The following is a 19649-nucleotide window of genomic DNA, read 5'->3' on the forward strand; positions in this document are numbered from 1 at the left end:
CTAAAAAGAAATGTTAGCTATCTATAAAGACATGTTAAAGAACCTTATTTTGTTTTATCCAGTATGAAGAAAAAAGTATTTTGAAAAAAATACACCACTATTATAACCATGCTTTATGAATATTTTTATTGAAGATTGAATTTGGTTTATATTACCTTTTAAATACATTTTTGGATAAGTCTCATTGATTATCTGCACAATTAAAATGACTTATCAGTATGATGGTATAAATAGTCCTTTAGTTTTTTCTGAAATCACACTATCCCTCCTAGCTAGGAAGGGAACCCAGACTCTAGTCTGTATTTCCTGTTGTTCTGTATTTGGAAGATATATAACTGATATTAAAAATGGAATCTCTATTTTTTTCCCTAAGCAGTGATACTTTGAGGAACATATAAAATTTCTTCTCTGTTAAAAGCTTGAGTTAAAAGCAGGACTGGCTTTATTGCTTACTCACTAGAAAGCCTATGGTAGAGACTATTGGTAAAACATGAGTTTTTCTTCAAGTAAAAAGAACTGAGCTATTTACAAATAAGAAATCATTATGCTGTACACCTGAAATTAATACAATGTTATATGTTGGTCATGCTTCAAAAAAGTTGAGCTTTATGAATATTTTCATTGGAGATTAAGTTTCATTTGTATTACCTTTTATATAAAACTAGAGGCCCGGTGCACAAATTCGTGCATGGGTGGGGTCCCTCTGAGTGGCCTGCAGGGATCAGGCTGAAACCTGCAATCCAACGCCGCCTGCAGCTCCTACTTGCCGCTCCCGCTCATCCTGACCCCACTGTGCCTGCAGCAGGCTTGTGCCCAATTAGTCCCAATTGAGTGCCTCAGCAGCACTCGCCAGCCATGAACCCTCCATCTGGCACCCTCCCAAGGGGAGTGGCCTGCAGGATTGGGCTGAAAATGACTCTCTGACATCCCCTGAGGGGTCCTGGATTGTGAGAGGGTGCAGGCCAGGCTGAGGGACCCCACTTGTGCACTATGGGCCCGGGGAGGGACTGTGGAAAGGCTCCAGGGCATGTCGGCCCATCTTGCTCAGTCCGGTCAACTGGACACAAGCAGCAAGCTAACCTACTGGTTGGAGCATCTGCCCCTTGGTGGTCAGAGCACATCATAGAGAGCAGTTAAGCAACCTTAGCATATCATTAGCATATTACACTTTGGTTGTTCTGCCATTTGGTCTATTTGCATATTACCCATTTATTATATAAGATTGTATTACCTTTTAAATAAAACACATAAGTTTTAGGCAGTATTTCCATTGTTCTGATATATGTCAGCATGAGCTAAGAAATATGAGTTGCATAACTTCAGTAATTCTGTCTAAATTGAAAAGTTCTTGTATTTGTATTTATAACAGATCTTATGCAATATTAGAATAAATAGTAAAATTTGTAATATTAAATTATTTATTTATTTATTTTTACTGAGAATGACATGAAATAGGTAAAAAAATAAAACACAATGTCATGTTGAGAGAGAGAGAGAGTGATCATGGGAGAAAGGATAAAGCATTATATTCTGGCACTTTTAATGATAAATTATTGACTGCTTTCTGAACAAGGGCCATTTCCTCTTTGCAGTAAGCCTCACAAATGATGTATTGAATCCTCGTTTAGAAAGCTCATGCAATCAATCTTACTGTGTGTAATCTCCTCATGTACGTTATCTGTGTGTCCCTTGTCTTAAGTGTCTCGCTTGTCTCTTTATTACTGCAGACGATATGACTGCAAGAATGAGTTGCAACACTGTGGACACCTTTGGTGAAATTCCATGATACTCTGAGTAACTGAGTGGGTGTGTAAGTGAATTTCTCAATGAAATAAATACAACTGGACAAAAACTGTTTGAGGTTTGTTGATCAAACAATATCTTGAAGAAATCAGTAGTATTTTAATATATGATAAAGGGACTGATCTGTCCCTGGGTAAGTTGGCATTGCCTCTCTCCCCACTATTCCTTTCAGGGAGAAAGCCAAAGTGTAGTTTTAAGAGTAAAGGATGGGTCACAGAAATTCTGTTAGGATATTAGTTGGTTCTTTCCTAATTAGTTATAGCTTTACTTACAGGATTCAATCCTCATTTGCTCCATCATTTTTTAAAATTATGACAATAATAGTGCCTCATAGGGTTGTTTCATGACTTGAAGGTTACCATTTATGTCACATGCCTGGCCAGGAGAAGGCAATAATATATATCGTTATTATCAATATAGTGGGTCTTGTGTAGACACATTACTCATCACACAGACACAGACACACTCACCTTCATTGTGATACGCTCTTGCCTGTTCTTCCCATTCAAACCTAAGTCCTGATTCCTCTTGGCTAATTTTTTCTCTGATATTAATTATAACCTGGTATCCCAGAGAAAATATGCATGAATGCTTTTATAAGACTGGAGAACTAAATGACAAAAAAAGGCTAACTTTGTAGATTTGTAATGTTTGAAGAAAGAGTCTTTGAGTTCCTTTCAAGTTGTTTTGGAAAACAACACAAATTTTATTAATAAGTCAGTCTTTTGAGGGAACCAATTAAACATAAGAAAAAAATCATAAATGTTTTATTAAAATAATACCTTCTATCTCTAGAATTGTACTGCATGGCTATTTGAATTATTCAGAATATAGTTGAGCATCAAAAATTAAGCAGGCAAATAATTGAAATTTAAAGATGAAAATGATGAAGGAAAAAGTTATTTTTCCATACACTACAGTGAACTAGATTTTCAGAAAAACTCCCAGTATGTGCAACACATCTAAAAATACAGCCCTAAAAAGAAATATACAAGTGTAAAAATGAAGTTTGAATGCCCACCAACTTTTTTATGAGGGCCTATTTATTTATATAGGCCCGATTCATGGATTCGTGCACCGGTGGGGTCTCTCGGCCTGGCCTGCAGGGATCGGGCTGAAACAGGCTCTCTGACATCCTCTGAGGGGTCCTGGATTGCAAGAGGGCAGTTCTTAGGTTATCCACCCCGGAATCTGGCTCCCTCCTTTCTGGTTCTGGGTGCATCACCTGAGAACTACAGCTGCCAAGTCACTGCAGCTCGGCAGCTCCTGCATTGAGCATCTGTCCCCTGGTGGTCAGTGTGCGTCATAGTTACTGGTCAGATGGTCACTTAGGCTTTTATATATATAGACTAGAGGCCCGGTGCACAAAAATTTGTGCACTGGTGGGGGAGTGGGGAGTGTCCCTCAGCCCCACTTGTGCCCTCTCACAGTCTGGGACCCCTGGAGAGATAACCATCTGCTGGCTTAGGCCCGCTCCCTGGGTGGCAGATGGCAGGCCCGATCCCTTGGTGCCTGCCACACCTCCCTGGGTCGAACACATGGCAGGGCCGATCCGGGGGTTGGGGTGCCGCCCCGTGTCGGGTCACACACAGGATGCCTGGGCGGGCCGGCCGATCGCTGCTGCCCCGCCCGGCCGCCCCGGGTCGGGTTGCACACAGATGCCTGCCACCCCGGGTCACAGATAGCAGGCCCAGATGGCGGCGGGGCAGGCAGGATGGCGCTTTCCTGCCCTGCCTGCAGTATGCAAATTAGCTGCCATATTTGTTGGCAGTTAATTTGCATATCACGCTGATTAGCCAATGGGAGGCGTAGCAAAGGTACGATCAATTACCATGTTTGTTTATTATTAGATAGGATATATAGATATATCCTCTGGTAAAATGTTAATAGAAGTAATTATACTAAGAAACCAAATCCAGCAATGTATAAGCAAAATAAAATATCATGACCAAGTTTGTTTATTCCAACAATATAAGGTTGTGTCAATCTTAGAAAAATGAACTAATAAATTTTACTACATAAGCAGAATAAAGAAGAAAATAGAATATTATTCAGAATAAAACATTTAACAAAAATTCTAAGAAATATGTACAATAAAATGTGATAGTATAATAGGAAATATTACTTAACTTGAAATAACCTACAGGAAAACATCATGTGTAGTACTTGAATTTTATGATGATTTTGTTTAAATCAAGAAATGCTTTGCAAATGATACAAACATCTAAGAATAGCCAAGGTTCTTATAAATATAACCCTCTAAACTTACCCTCCTAGTTGTTAACCATCTCTGTAAGTCTATCAAGTTATTCAAACAAAAGTCCTAAGGGTATTCTGAGTCTTCCCTGAATCACAGCCTCCACTTATAATCCATCAACACATCCTGAACCTTCCATATTTAATAGGAAACTTCATGTGATCTGCAGTCAGATTGACTCAATGAAAATCCTGGCTTCAGCATTGTTAGCTATATGACACTGGGCCTGGTAATTACCTTTCGTAACACACACTTTCCTTAACTAAAATGAAATTAACAATGATGTCTACTTTATATTATTATTATCAGAATTTAATAGAATAATACATGTATTTAATACAGCTTCTGTCCATTTCATCAGTGATCATTTTTAATAAGATAAAATCAATAGGAGTTAGAGAATGATCTTGGGGATGAGGGGAAGGAAGTTCAGAAATGCCTCGACCTTGGGAAAGCCTCTACCGTGGTGATAACCCTTTAATAAGTGTATCCCAATTAGAAGGATATGTTTGAGGATAGTAATGAGTGTATGATGGCACATGCTGAGTTGTTTTCCGTGGTATATTTAGGTGTCAAGATTTAATACACAGTTATGTATATGCAAAGCCACGATGTACACTCTCAGGAAGATCATTCCCACTGCACAAGGCCTGAGCTTAACAATTGCAGTTTCTTTTATTTCTCTTAAATTCCATCTAGGGCACTATTTATATATTCTTGATATTTTAAGATACACTTGAAATTTTAAGATATACTTGAGGTGAAAAATCCACTATTTGCCCTGCTAGATCATTCCATATTTACAACTGCTTATCAGGACAATAATGGGAACCTAGCATGTCTTGAAAATGAAAAGTGACTTATCTACTTAAACTGTGCACAAAAGGCAGGGGATACTGTTAAATATTATAAACAATATATGATTTCTTTTTTGTACAATCACAATCCTCACATTGAACTCTGTTAACTCCACAACCACCTTTGGACCTCTGAAATGTATTCCATAGTTCTTGCAATTGGAGGTAATTTTAATGGGGAGGGTGAGGGGAGGGTAGATAAATGCACATATATAAGCAGAGTGAGAAATGGTATAAAAATAACACTTATCACTAATGGAACATAAAAATGTCATTCCCTGGGTTGCAAGTTAGTTGCTAAAATTGCTCTGGGGAGGTAGAAACAAGTGCATTTTCTCAACCGCCAGGATGGTCCAAATTTTTCATCGAAATATTTTATTGCAAATGACTGATTTTGAAATCAAAAAGAAATAATGCATGTAGCAGTTAATTTTCTTCAGTGGAATAAATTAATCAATTATAAATGTATATATATTTCAGAAAATATAAAAATGGCACATAGGCTTTTATATTGAGTATATTTTTGCTAACTAATAAGTTCTCTTCTTTCTTATTTAAAAATATATAGTGACATGGATTTATTTTAAAAGATACAAACACTTCAACAACAAAAAATGAATGCATTCCGTATTTTAGAATCAATCTAATTTTCCACTATAAGTTTCAGGTTTTTTTCACCTTCTCTTCAGTTCCAAGTGAAAACCTACTCATGCTCTTGGGAAATATATATATACTAGAGGCCCGTTGTAGGAAGATTCCTGCAAGAATAGGGCTTCCTTGGGCCTATTCCTGCAAGAATAGGGCTTCCAGAGACCAGAGCTAAGCATAGAAGTGATCAAAGCCCACCGAGGCAGGCTTCACTCCCTTCTTCGCTGCCTCGCTCCCTCCCTTCGCCACTTTGCCCTTGGCTCCCTCCCTTCTCTGCTGCATACTCTCTCCCTTCTCCACCACTTTGCTCCCTCGCCTGGTCCCCAGGTCAGGAATCTGAGGCCCGAATCCCGCGGGCAGCATTGGGCGCTGCCACGCCCACCTCGCCGGGTCACGGATCCGAGAGCCTGATCCTGGGGGCAGCGTCTGGCGCTGCTCGCCCCACCTGCAGTATGCAAATTTAATGGCCATCTTTGTTGGGTTAATTTGCATACTCTTCTGATTGGCTGATGGGTGTAGCGAAAGTACTGTCAATTAGCATCTTTGTCTTTTATTAGTGTATATCTATTAGTGGGATGTTCTATTAAATACTAATTAGTGGCCAAAACCGGTTTGGCTCAGTGGATAGAGCGTGAGCCTGCGGACTGAAAGGTCCCGGGTTCGATTCCGGTCAAGGGCATGTACCTGGGTTGCGGGCACATCCCCGGTGGGGGATGTGCAGGAGGCAGCTGATCGATGTTTCTCTCTCATCGATGTTTCTAACTCTCTATCCCTCTCCCTTCCTCTCTGTAAAAAATCAATAAAATATATAAAAAAAAAACAAAAAAACTTTGGATTTATAAAAAAAAATACTAATTAGTGGGATGTTCTATTAAATACATATAGTTTGTACATATAGTAAGTACATATGTACTTAATAGAACATCCCACTAATTCTTCACTGATTTCTGGTTCAGAGTATGCTAAATTTTGCTTATTTCTCAGCAGGAAAATAAGTTTTTTACATTGACTTTGAATTCTCAGATGGATCTATATCTGGGAATATTAAGGTAAACCAACAATGAGAAAATATGCCATCTAGGAGAGATGACTTTTATTCACATTATTGTAAACTATTTCACTTTGTGGGAGACAAGACTGGGCCAGTAATAAAACATGACCATTATTCTGGTTTTGTTTTGTTGTTATTTTTTGTTTTTTTCTGGTCACTTTTAGAAATTTCAGTAGCAAAAAGCCAAGACAAATGCAGCTGCTGCTGTTAGGGATGGCCTTCCCTGTTTTCATTCTCTGTGTCTCTTTTTCTTTCAACACATCACTGATGGCCTCAAAAATAACAGTGGCATATTAAGGTGGCATAATTTAAATAATAAGAAAGTATTTGACTATAAAAATTACATTTATTATTTAATGAAATAGTTGAAGTTTTCTATGATATTATGTCAAATGCTATTTTTAAAACAAATTTCTATTATGAAGAAACTGCTATTTGAAATGAATAGATCATGAAAACAAATGTTGATTTTTTAAAACATTTTACAAATATATCTTTATTGATTTTAGAGAGGAAGGGAGAGGGATAGAGAGATAGAAACATCAATGATGAGAGCAAATCATTGATCAGCTGCCTCCTGCATGCCCCCCACTGGGGATATAGCCTGCAACCAGGGCACATGCCCTGACCAGGAATTGAACCTTGACCTCCTGGTCCATAAGTAGACACTCAACCACTGAGCCACCTGGGCCTTGCACAAATGTTGATTTTAATTTAAAATTCAAAAGAGTGATTATACCTGGGAGATAAATTGCTTTTATTGGCTTACTTACATGGTGAGACAAAAGTAGGTTTATAGTTGTTCATAGAGAAAATAATATAATAATTAATAGGTAGCAATACAAGAACAAAATTTGTGTTTTGCATAATCACAGCTGTAAATCTACTCTTACCCTACCATGCATTTCCAGTTGCCTGTATAGTTCATCCTTGTTCAAGTCATCATTTTATCAAAATTTAAACTAGTAATATTTTAGTGATAACTAAAGTACATCTAAAAGACTCAACTCTCCTTACTTGGAACTAAATTCAATCAATATTCAGTTGTATTAGATGAAGTTATCAAACTCTAATCTCCATAAAGTATATTCTAAAGAATACTTGCTGCAGAGCAGTTTGTCTTGAGCTAGAGTAAATGATGCCTGCATTATAGCCAACTTCTTTCAAAGATGTTTGCCAATGAATTAATTTTGAATGACCTTGATAGAAAATAAGCATCTTTCATCTTGTTGACTGCCCAATGTAAACATAGGAATTCATATATTTCTATTTAAAAGTAAAATATCTTTAAAAACATTTAAAAAGAAGTTTTAAATATATATATATTCTACAAATAAAATAGCACTAAAAATAAAGTTATGATTCAATCTAATTTTCTATTAGAAAGATGAATATTTTTCCCACTCATATAATATGAAATATAAATAATAATACTTCATAGAGAACAAAAATATGAAACAAAATATATGATTGATGTAGACAGAAAGTGAATTCAGACAAAGGAACCTTTTATAAAAGCACTTTCGAGACATAATTAAAGTGAATAAATTTTACATATTTAAATTATTCAATTTTATATATTTCAATGTAAGTATAAACTGTGAATCTATCACCAAAATCAAGATGATGAATACAACCATAACCCAAAAGTTTTCACATGCCTTTATGTAATCTTTTCCTTCTAAGTTCTCCCACCACCTACTCCCCATCCCTAGGCAACTACTGACCTACTTTCTGTCAGATTTGTTTTCATTTTCTAGAGTTTTAAATAAGCAGAATCATGCAGTATGTAACCTTCTTTAGCATGGCTATTTCACTTAACATAATTATCATAATATAGTTTCACCACAATTGGTTTACCCATGCACCTTTTGATGGTTACTACCAGTTTGAGGCTATTACAAATTAAGCTGCTGTCAACATTCATGTACAAGTCTTTGTATGGGTATACGCTGTCATTTTCCTTGGGTAAATACTAGTAAATACCCATGAGATAATACCCTGTGCTTACCTTTTAAAGAAACTCTCTTTTAATTTTTTAATTGCTTAACTATTGCCCCCTTCTGGTCCCTGAACACCACTCCCTGCCCCAGGAATTTATTTAGTAGTGAGATGAATGACACATAGGCACCAATTAATATGAAAAACAATTTATTACTCCTAAAGTAAACAACAAAAGGTTTCCACAAGTAGTGTTCTGGTTCAGTCTGCAGTAAAGCAACATGGTGAATTGGTTTTTTTTAGCATCTAAGTGATGGGGATGGTGTGAGGGAACCTATTGGTAGTGTCTGCATGGTTGAACTTTTTGGGTGCTCCAAGGAAGGTGGAAGGTAGCCTTTCTTACTGTCTTGCCCAGATGTGAGGCAACATGGGAAAATAGATGTATACCTGAACATTGTCAGGGATCAAACATCAAAAATGAAATATTTGCCGTTTTTACGCTGTCTAACTCTTTTCCAAAGTACTTTACTATTTTACGTTTCCATGAGTATTATAAATGATCTATTGCACATTTCCTTGTCAACACTTGGCATGTTTAGTCTTTTTAAATATAGACATTTTCATAAGAATGTAATGCCTTCCTTCTAAGTTCTCCCACCACCTACTCCCCATCCACAGGCAACTACGGATCTACTTTCTGTCACTATAGGTTTGTTAGCATTTTCTAGAGCTTTAAATAAGTGGAATCATGCAGTACGCAACATTCTTTAGGAGTTTTCAATTAGCATACACACACTTTCTCATTACAGCTATTACTCATTGATACCACAGCATCCATTCTCTTCTTATTTCTTAGCAACAAAACATCAATTTATAGCTAGTACATTGCTCTCCAGATAAAACATGCCACTCATCAGGCTCCCTTGTCACTGAAAGAGCTGGCAGATATGATCTATTGAGCTTCTTCAAATTCTCCAGCAGAAAGGGGCATGTTTTTTACTTGTGTTCCCATCCTGCTAGTAGAGATACAGATTTGATGGCTGGCGACCCAGCAGCCTTTTTGGAATAGGAGCGTAGTTTTAATGAATATGGACTAATCACACCACCCTTTTACCAGTGACTTCTGTTTTTTTTTTTTCCTTTTAGTAAGGAGAGAAATAAAATTTTCTTATTTTGTTAGTTAATTTGTTTTTTTTTCTTTTATTTTCCCTACAAAGACAGTTAAATTGTGATAAACAATAAATGGAAATTCCTATTTCTAGGTAAAATAATCATGTGTTCAAATCTACAACAATTTAATTGGAGAAGACTAAGTTTTCAGTTGAGGACAGATTCACAGTGAATTGATAACAAGGCAAAAATGTCCTCTACATATTTAAATAGATATAAAAATGAAGCTCATCCACATAGAGAAGCAGAGGCTAGAATAAGGGTCCAGGTGACACCAGTTCCTGTTCCTATAATTTTCTATCAGTAGCATCTCTGCTCTGCCTGTGTTTGGCTATGTGAGCCAGTGTGTTGTCATTCTCTCTCTCTCCACAAATGTCAGTTCAAAAAGGGACTCAATAAATGTTTATTAGAAAAAAAATAAATTATTTTATATTTTTTTAAACTTTAAGCCTAAAATAGTTCAGCTGATTAGAATAATTATCTATGAAATAATAACATATAGAAGGTACAAAAAATTTTTCTATTAAATTAATCTTTACTTCAATAAGCCATTTATCAAATATTGATCCTTCCTAGGGAAAGAGTCCAAGAATGTTATAAAAACTGGGAAAACCAATGCCTGTCCTATTCACAGCAAGTCATGAACATCAAGTTGAGTTTTATCATCTATCTATAATAATAAAAGCATAATATGCTAATTAGACCGGACATCCTTCTGGACGACCTTCCCAATGAAGCTGGAGCTAAGAGGGAAGCCTGGTCACAGGTGCTGGTGGCTGGAGAGAAGCCTGGGTCCTGGGTGCTGGAGGGAAGCTGGTGCCAGCAGCCTGGAGAAGGGAGGCCTACACTTGCATGAATTTCATGCATCAGGCCTCTAGTAGTCATATAAAAACACATTTTACATGGTATTAGAACTCACTGAGATTTATTTTCAATAAAGTGGTTTTTAAACATTATCTTACTTATTTGCCTATTCATCATTATTATAAAAACTAGAGACCTGGTGCATGAAATTCCTGCACAGGTAGGGTCCCTAGGCCTGGCCGGTGATCAGGGCTGATTGGGGCCTTCCTTCCCCCGGCTGCCAGCTGCTGGCTGCTGGCCAGGGCCTTCCTTCATTCCATGCCATCTCCTGGTGGTCAGCACAGGTCATAGTGAGCGAATTCCCAGTCAGTCAAATTCCCAGTCGGTCGAACTCCTGAGGGACAATTTGCATACTAGCCTTTTATTATATAGGTTTAAAAATAAACACATCTGTTTCTTTTAGAAATGTAAAATAGGTTGGTGCTACCCAACTGTATTTTCTGCTCACAATGCCACAACTTTTATTATTATTGTCTTGAGTCAACAAAAAGGTGCAACTCAGTTTTCATAAAGCACCTAGATGGAAACATTCTTCATAAAGAAAAATAATAAATAACAACAAAGCATACTGAGTTTCGGTGACTGAAAAAAGGGACATTTTCTTGAGAGTGAAGTGCCACCATCAAAGGTCATTTTGCAGTAATCACAATGCCCAGCCTGTAACAGAAATTTATTTTCAGATATTGTTGTCATCCCATACTCAATGCTAAATTTATTAAACTATCTTGAAGCTTGAGAAAAATAACATTTTCAGCTAGAAACACACTTGATAAAAGCTATATTTTGCCAATATCCCATTTCTCCCTTCTGTTTCTTTTTCTCCCATTCATAAGTTTATCTGAGTCAAATCCAGAGAAATGTCATTTGCTATACAAGGAAGTCCCCTTGAAAAATGCCCTTCTGAAGAAAAACCATTTGCTACTGGCAAAAAAAGAAATACTCTTTTATCTTTTTTTGTATTTGATATCACTACTTAAAAATATAAAATCAAACTTAGCATTATTTCTGTTCAACTCCCTTGAATTTTTCAAGCTGAAGTTTTCACTCAGTTCATCTCAGAAAAGGGATAGCTCAAAGTTCAGCATACAATGAGGCTCTCAAAGTTTGCTGGCTGCTACCTCTCACTAAATCAGTCCTGTAACTCTAATATGTTAGAATTAAGTTATTTAAGAAGCCTCAGTGTGTTGTCTACTATTTAACCCTGAAATATCAGAATATATTTTTGTTTGTTTGTTTTCTCAAACAGGAGACCAGTTCATCAGAAAAGTTGTTGCTTGGAATATAGAATACTTTTGTGTCATACTTTTAAGTACAAATGAAGTTGGCAATTATACCATTCCGTTGAAGCTTTCAGAGTGGCATGATGTTTGAAAAGCTACTGATTTATCTTGGAATTGTTAATAGCCATGCAGTAACTTACAGGATGTTTAAAAGACTTAAGTTCCAAAGGTCATCTTGTTGCTTGGAATAAGGTCATTGTTCAAAGTTGACAAGCTAGACATTTAGCTCTTGGTTGCTTATTTAGTGTTTATGTCAAAAGATACTAGTTGATTTTGACTAGGCTTCAAACTCTGCTGAAATATAATTGAAATACAATTGATAGTTTATCCTCTAACCTCAAATAAAAACAAAGCACAATAACAATAAAATAGCCCAAACATTTTCTCAATTAAAGCCCTTACATTTTTTTAAAAGATAACAGTAAAATTTGCACATGAGTGAAGGTAAGCAAAGATGATGTGAAAAAAGAAATCTGGCAACACATAAAATAAAAGATAATCTTTAGGAGTTAAGTAAGATTATCTACATTGAATATTATTCAATGACATAGTATGATGATTGTATGAAATAACCAATAAATTTATTTACTCCAAACTAAATGGTGTTTATCCCAGGGTAGACATATAAACCTGTTTTTTGCTAGTCCCTAATCTCAAGGTACAGTTGCACTCCTGTAATGTGAATCCAGCATATGTCAGTGTGATTAAACAACAGAGAAGGTGTCCATGAGCCCTGTGGACACCCAGATGTATCAGTCTCTCCAATATGTCTACATAACTTATCATTTGCATCTTATTTTTTCTTCAGTTCTGCTGCATTCTCCGATGCTTGCCATTTCCTGTTAATTGAACAAAGAAGAATTAGTAGATTTGTTGTGCTTTATTTTGAAAGGATGTGGTTAACAATATGCCAAAGATAAGTAGTTTTGTCATTTTGTATTTAGTGGCATCTTGCATGCAGCTGTGAGCAATTCTTCCTATGCCAAATAGGCTGTCGAGTTATCATTAAAGAATGGGTTCATTAGCCAGTATATATGTAGTATCATAAATCTTGAAATTAGCAGCAAAATCACATGGAAGCATTTGGAAGCACTCAACTCGGAATAATAGCATTCTATTTTACAAACTCATTTTGGAAATAGAGCAATGCACTGTCATAAATATCATGATAAATGACAGAAATAGGTAAAAACTCAGGTTTAGATTTATATAAATGCCTAAATTCAAAAGATTACAGAAGAAATTCATAGAATTTATGTGTTCAAACTTTCAGATATTTAATAAAATACTGATATTAAGCAACACACTTTTTGTTTAAGTTAATCCTAAAAGACCTAATAACAATACAGAAAATATTTGATTTGGGACTCACAAAGGGGTAGTCAGTAAAGATCAATAAAAAGAGGATGGGGTTAGTTAATTAATGAGGAAGAAGAAGAAGAAGAAGAAGAAGAAGAAGAAGAAGAAGAAGAAGAAGAAGAAGAAGAAGAAGAAGAATTATAATAATAATAATAATAATAATAATAATAATTGGGAAAGCACAGTAACTATAATCATAACAATTTCTTGTTTATTTGTTAGAAATGCTGAAATGTCACAATATATTAGACTTATTTTTGGAACACAGGCATGGGTCTATGGTAAAGATTATTATATATGAAAGTATGCTCAATGAAAATAACTTTGTTTACACAAGGTTAGATATAGAAAATTATAAATTCACTATTGGTAAATTTCTATACATTACACATTCTATTTGTTTTCAAATACATTTCAAAAGCAATTCTAATGAATGCCGCACTTTTAGACTGTTTCAAACTGGTTCTTCATTGAGTTTACTTGAGTGTCTTAGAATTAACTCAGGAAAACAGAAGTTGCTCTAGGTATTTTGGTTTTAAGAATTTTAAGCAGATTTAAGGGAAACTATCACAAGGATCTCATCCTACAACACCAAAGTTAGGGAGAGTTGTTCTCCAGAGCTCACACAGAAACTCCTCGGATTCCCTAGAACCTCTAGGAAGAGACTTATACTATCCCAGCGTGATTCACAGATGCTCACCAATCACCTTGAACTTTACCTAGGTCGTCCATTTTCCCACTTACTTGCTTCAGAATAATAACTTTTCTATCTCTTCCAACTTCCAAATACTGCATACTTGTTTCTTAGTGGCAAAAAGTGTGCCTGTGTGTTGGGGAGGAGGTGGGGAGGAGTTCTTGGAAGTGTAGTTCCAGGTTCTCCTCTGGAGGAAGTGAAGAAAGCTTAGATTTACTGATCTCGTTGACAACAAGGCCAATCCAGTTCACTGTCCAAATATATAATTTGATCACTACTCTCTAGGTAGCTGAAATAATATGTATGCATTTATTTGTATATATAATAGCAGTTACAAATGAATTAATTCACATTTTTATTCATTATTCTAAAATATATAAATCCCAGAAAATCCAGAGGGTTTTTTTTATTTTTACTTTTTTGGTGTGTGTGTTTTTTAAATTCATTTGTTGGCAAACCTCACTTGAGCTGAACTCATGGTGTAGAAACCTGTCCCACACAGACGTGAGGTAATGTATAATCATTGTGTGTGACATTTAGATTGAGTCTTCTTATTTTTGCTATGGACATTTCAAGGGGTTTAGTTGAGAAGTTCTTTACGATTACCATATCACCTTTCTCAAATTAGAAAAACTCTAAATTCTGAATCAATCAGGTCTGAGATCCAGGGTGGGATTGTGCACTAGTATTTTTTTGATTCTCGCCTTCATTAGATTTTACTTTACTGGAATGATACTTCCCTTCTTCAAATAAATTTTTAAATCATTACATATATTGTGGCACATACCATTTTATGTCAAATAATCTAAACAAGTTGTCTCTTTTATACTAAAAAATAAAAAGTACCTAAATTGCATTTGTTTGGTATTATCTATTAGCACTCTGTGAGAATGTTTTTAAAAATAATACTGAATGACAGTTTAACTGAACTTTGTCAAATGAAAAAAAATTAAATTTGTTGTGTAACCAGCATATATTTTGTCTAATGATTCTGACCTTAATGAATGTGGTTATTATTTATAATGAGTATAATTCATTGAACATAACCCTAAAGAGTATGCCTTTCCTAAGAATTAATGAATATATTTCATGCTTAGTGCTTCTAGCTGCTAATGTAGTCATTTCCTTCTTAATGCACAAAACTTAATAGTTAAAGTCCCTTGTAGTTCTTTTTAATGTTCAAGCATAGTACAGATAATACTGATGAAATTTTTATTGTCAAACTTAAAACAGTCAAATTCCCAAACTTTGACCCCATTTTAGCAAATTAAGATAAAATAGAGGCATCCTCCTTTATAAAATGTGCTTTATTATCAAGCTCTGGCAGTAATTGTTGAATTGCATATGTAATTGTAATTGACACACATCTATCCCTTTATTCCTATGGCCGCATTTGAGGTAATGGACCCAAAATGTGATACTGACTCAAGTCTAGTTACTGAAAAGGAAAGAGCTGTCCGGTAGTGAAGGCCCAGTGCACAACAGTCACTGTGTAAGTGATGCATTTTTTATAAAGTTACTTAGATGCTTCAGTTGTTTGTTACAACAATATAGTTTATCCTAATCCTATCACTGACCCTCTGTATAGTTGCAACAGCAAATGGAATAACCAGTGTAGTGTAAATGTGCAGATTGTAATTATTAGAAAAAAATCACACAGTATCACCAGTTTTCAGAAATGCTTGAGAGTTTAAACTTTTATTTATGTAATATCCGCCATCCTCATAGACTCAGGGCTTAGAGCAAAACTGTGTAGGGATGTTTCTTTGTTGTACTCCTTTGAACCAGAATTCTGCTTTACATAAGAGCTATAGTTGATCATTACATTAATCAAAATGAACTTTCTAACTTTATAAGCATGATAAAAATGGTGTGGGGTTTGGATTTTTATTTTAAATGTTAGATATGTTGTAAACTGTACAATCAAACTGAAAAAGTGAGACTCTGTTATTGCTCATTCACATAAAGATATAATTAAAAAATTATCTTCGATAAGGGAAGTCATGTAGAGCAGATATTGTTAACTTTTTCCACTACATTTATAAGCTACTATTTATATTGGTTAATTCTATATCATAAAATAAAAGGTGGCTATCTTCTTTTAAAATATGTTTTTATTTTATTTTTTTTACAGAGAAAGGAGGGGAGAGGGATAAAAAGATAGAAACATCAGTGAGAGAGAAACATCTATTGACTGCCTCCTGCACACCCCCTGCATGACGATCTGGTCTGCAACCCACGCATATGCCTTGACTGGAAATCAGACTGGTGACCTCTTGGTTCATGGGTGGATGCTCAACCACGGGGCCATACTGGGACTAGTAGAAGGTGAATATCTTATCTCTCTTTAACACAACCTTCATGCACAAAAATGAGTTAAGTCAAATATAATAATAAGATAGATATTTACTAATATAAGTGTCAATATATTTTATCTGGAGAAACATTTGAAAGTCTTCTACTCCAACACCTATCCAGTGGAGAACTCCTAGCTTTTAAATTTAAATGTCACCAGTGCTAGAAAACTTTTTTTTATATCCTCACCTGAGGATATTTTTCCATTGAATTTTTTTAAGAGAGTGGGAGAGAGAGGGAAAGACAGAAAGAAATATCAATGTGATAGAAACACATTGATTGGTTGCCTCCTGCATGCCCCCAGACCAGGGACTGGGTCAGGAGGAGCCTGCAACTGAGGTATGTGCCCTTGATGGAATCAAACCCGAGACCCTTTGGTCCCCAGGACAACACTCTATCCATTGAGCCAAACCAGCTAAGGCTAGAAAACTCGTGAGCCCCAAGGAAACTGTTCTATTTTTCAAAATAATATTTGTTCAAATGTGAATATTTTCCTAAAAGCTTTAACGGTTAATCCTTAACTCTTGGAGCACTACAATGCTTCCCATTGAGAAAACTTCAAATATTGAACATACTTAATATGGGTTCCTCTAGGCCAGGGCTGGTGAAATAATTTGGTCTGGCCCTGCCAAGGCATTAGGGGTGGGTTAATTAAATGTTTGACCAAATATATCAGGCTAATTTTTAAGTTGATAATATTGTATGGACCACAAATGATATTATAAATATCCAAATGGCCCTTGGCAGGAAAAAGGTTCCTCAATCTGCCTCGGCTTTTCTCCATCAACCCAGATACATTATAATTACTGATCAAGTCTGCAGTCTCTGGATTCAGATGGAAAATAATTCAAATCCTGACTTTAGTACTACTAGCTGGGAAACTTTGGGCACACAGGTTTCTTATCAAAACAGTAGATCTAATAACATGTCTCAGTTTACTGGGCTGCTTTGTGGATTTGAAACAAACTTATGTATATTAAGAACTAACCCAACACACAGTAGGTGCCTAGGAAATGTTGAAATTATTTTAAAACATCCTTACTTTGTTAATATCTGACATAATGCATAATGTGAGCTCCAGACACTTCCCTCTAAAAACCTTTTATGGCATGTAAGTTGACCTGTAATAATTTGGTTTAATCTCTGGTGATGGAATTTCCATACAGTTTCCAATTGTTAGGAATTTAACTTTAGTTGGATGCTGCTGAAATAAAACAGAACCCTGAGCTCGGAGACTGAGCATGTAAAAGAACAACAGAATCTCTTACTAATTTATCATATTTCTCATCCTAATTGTGTTGCCTAAAGTACTTCTGCCAGCAGTAGGTGCTGAATGTTGTTCAAAGCATGTCCAGGAGGCTTTACCCTCCAAGGAATTATAAGTTAATATATAGCATGTTTCTGAAATAGGACACAGAGTAATTTCAGTTATGACAAAGTTGGCACAACAGAACAATGTTCTGGCCGGTCTTTTACTAAATAGTAAGTTGGTCAACTTGACATCCATAAAGAAAAATTAAAACTTGACCCCAACTTCACACTATGTGCCACATGCACAAAATACAGGTCAGAGTAATAAAAAAGCTTGATTAAAAGTATAAATTTTACTTCGCCAATCAAACCATTAAGAGAGTGAAAATCAAAGCCACACAGTGGGAGAAGACACCTGAAATAATAATAATTGACAAAGGAAATGTTTAAACAACCTTAACAAATCAATAACAAAAATCAATTTTTAAAAACTGGCTAAAAAAAGTGAACAGAAACTTCACACCTTGAGGATTTTCATGGCCAATTGACATTTGATAAAGTGCCAAACTCATTAATTATCAAGGATACAAGACACATCTCAGGAACTGCAAAGATGGAGGAATTGATGATACCAAAGGTTATGAATTGAATTATGTTGTCCTAAAACTTCATATGTTCAAGACTCTAACCTCAAATGTGACTATATCTGAGGACCTTTAAAGCAGTAATCAAAGTTAAGTCAGGTCATAACAGTAAGATCCTAATCCAATAGGAGTTATGTTCTTAAAGGAAGAGGAAGAGGTATCCCTGCACAGAAAAGGAAGGCCATGTGAGGACACAGTGAGTAAATGGCCACCTGTAAGTCAAGGATAGAAACCTCAGGAGAACAAAGCCTGCTGACACCTTGGCTTAGAATGTCAGTCCCCAGAACCTAATAAATCTATGTTGTTTAACCCTCTAGTCTGTGATTTTGTTATGACATCCCTAGAAATCTCAGGTGTAAGGAAAGTTGGAAATTCTGCTTTGAAAAAAAATTGGCTATTATTTACAAAAACTGGGCATACTCCTTGGTCAGTGTTTCTTAACTATGTGCAATGGTCCCTCTTCCATCAGGAAATCTGTCAGTATCTGAAGACATTTTTGATTGTTTACAATGTGAGTGGGGTAGGGGGTATAGTAGTGAAATGGATATCACTACCTTGGATAGAGAACAAAGATGTAACTAAATGTTCTATAATTCACAGAATGGCCCCCAGAAAACAGCATTATCCGACCCAAAATATCCAATATACCTCTGTTGAGAAAAGCGGCCCTAAGCAGGAAACCTTGCAAATTTCATGTACATGTTCTCTGTGAGACATGTAGGAGAATGTTGAATGTTTATGATAGTCTAAATTTGGAAACAATCCAAATGTCTAATGACTGTAGAATATATCAATAAATTGTGGTATATGCCTACTTACAGTACTCTATACAACCAGGAAATGAACAAACCACAGTGACATAAACTTTTGATTTTTATCTCAGAAGCATGAAGGGATCAAAGGAAGAGAGGCAGAAAACAATGCATGCTGTTAGTGTTCAGTCATGCACACTCATGTGGCAAAAATAATGAGAAAAATAAGGGTGGGAAGTAGAATTTAAATGTTAGTAGGAAGAGAAGGTTTGGGATGTGAAGGGACATGCATGACCTTGGGGATGCTGACAATATTTCTTCTCAAGGGAGGCTGTTATTCAAGTTTTTGGTTTTAAATGACTAAAGTCCACACTATATTTTATGCACATATCTATATGTTCATTGTATTTCCCAATTTTGGAAAATTCTTTAAGTATATGCATGTATACATGTCCAGAAGACAGTTTCAAATTTTTTTTAGTTAAAAGAGCCTTATCCACTTGTGTTGCAGAGCATTGAATGTATTCATTTCTCTCAAGTCACAAATTAAAATAAATATCACAAAATAATTACACTTCTGTCGATAATTTCCCTTTCTTTGTATTCAATTTGTCACCCACCATATGTATAAAGTTCTAAATATTGTGCAAGTCTAAGAGCAGTTGGGATGGGAAGAGATATAATTCAGTGTCTCTAAGATGGAATAGTTTATGATCATACTCT

Source organism: Myotis lucifugus, unplaced genomic scaffold (genome assembly GCF_000147115.1).
Source record: "Myotis lucifugus unplaced genomic scaffold, Myoluc2.0 scaffold_34, whole genome shotgun sequence".
Taxonomy (NCBI): Eukaryota; Metazoa; Chordata; class Mammalia; order Chiroptera; family Vespertilionidae; genus Myotis; species Myotis lucifugus.